At 39.7% G+C, this 1,739-nt stretch overlaps 1 non-coding gene across 1 annotated transcript; it reads left to right on the top strand.

Annotated features, from left to right (window-relative positions):
• The first annotated feature begins 648 nt into the window (after positions 1–648).
• Positions 649–729, top strand: TRNAL-AAG. Its single transcript has one exon. It is a non-coding gene; the product is annotated as a tRNA-Leu (tRNA).
• The last annotated feature ends 1,010 nt before the right edge of the window (positions 730–1,739 follow it).

Raw genomic sequence — 1,739 nt, 5'->3', positions numbered from 1 at the left:
GTTTTTAGTGCTCAAAAACCGAATAAACCAAACAAACCGATATGTATGATGCCCCATGTAATACCATGTTCACTCCATCATGCAGAGGTCTCTCCAAAAGGTAAATTAGGCAGGGACGGAGGGAGTACTAGTGTATCATTTAGTGCATGAGCTGATCAGTTTAGAGGCTTCACACATATTCTTCCGTACATAATACATTGCATGTTCCATGTGATTTTTCCACTTAATTATGTTCACTAGTTTGCTTGACCGAATAAAGCATTACCTAATGTTAAGGTTGCTAGCTCTTGTGACTATTTTATGCATTCTATACAATGCAAATCAGCGCTCATGAATCATTACACTTATACTGACAGGTGCATGTATTTCGGTCTTTTGGTTAACAGAAGAAACCGAACCGATATATTATGGTTAATATGGTTTGGTTTCTTAACTTTGTGTGATTGTTTTGGTTTTCATTTTTTTCAACACCGAAATTATTAAAAACCAAATAAACCGAACCGTATTAACCATATAAACCGGACGCCCACTCTGGCTCTCCCTTTGTTGGGTTGGGCCTGCGTACGCGAGGCGGTTTGTGGCTTGATGGAAGTTACCTGGAACCATGTACTGTATTTTAAAGAGCAAACGTAAAAATTCAGCAAGAATGATCAGATGGCCGAGTTGGTCTAAGGCGCCAGATTAAGGCTCTGGTCCGAAAGGGCGTGGGTTCAAATCCCACTCTGGTCAAGATATTTTTTTACTACTTATATCTTCTAAAAAAGCATGGAGTCATGTAGTAGTACTTTTTCCCCATGGAAATAAGAAAGGGCGTGGGTTCAAAACCCACTCTGGTCAAGATATTTTCTTTACTACTTATCTTCTAAAAAAACATAGAGTCATGTAGTAGTACTTTTTCCCCATGAAAATAGGAGACATACAGTACCATTTTCTCTCCATGGAAATCAGGAGTGCGCGCATCAGAGACATGCATTGACCAGCTACTAAAACGAATTGCCACTAATTGACATGCTTTTCATACCAAGAAAGGTTCAGATAGCACACCCACACACTACAGCACAAAACCAATTCCTATCTTGAGACATACAGTACCATTTTCTCTCCATGGAAATCAGGAGTGCGCGCATCAGAGACATGCATTGACCAGCTACTAAAACGAATTGCCACTAATTGACATGCTTTTCATACCAAGAAAGGTTCAGATAGCACACCCACACACTACAGCACAAAACCAATTCCTATTTTGAGACAAGGTGGCCAAGTCTTGAACAAAGATGCATAACGAAACAGAAAGAGACGCCCGGGAAATGAAGCAAGAAGAGACATGCGGAGGCCTGAAACTGTTATTTCCTCCATTTTCTTATTTTTTATTTTTTTTATGATAGACTTGTGGGATTTTCAGTTTTTTTTACTGTGATGTGGGAACTTCATATACTGGCGGCATTATGTATTACCAGCGCAACGGGTCAGAAAAAGATGTGTCCATTCACTGGAGTCAAATAATTGACCAACCGCCCGGTCGCCTGGCTGGATGAGGCCTGGAGCTTGATTGCGCGCACATGTGTGGGCTCACTGTGGGTGTGCTACACGTCAGTCAGGTGATACTTCATCCGTCTTTAAAAGAGTGTATTTTCAACTTTGTTGCAATGTCAAACTTTTTTATATTTGACCGTATTTATACAATAATACATAAAATTTATGCCATCAAATTAGTAGCACTAGATTAATGATAAAATATA

The sequence above is a fragment of the Triticum dicoccoides genome, unplaced genomic scaffold (genome assembly GCF_002162155.2).
Source record: "Triticum dicoccoides isolate Atlit2015 ecotype Zavitan unplaced genomic scaffold, WEW_v2.0 scaffold13423, whole genome shotgun sequence".
Classification (NCBI taxonomy): Eukaryota; Viridiplantae; Streptophyta; class Magnoliopsida; order Poales; family Poaceae; genus Triticum; species Triticum dicoccoides.
Note: the sequence above shows the minus strand (reverse complement) of the source record. Positions and strands in the feature narration are given on the sequence as shown.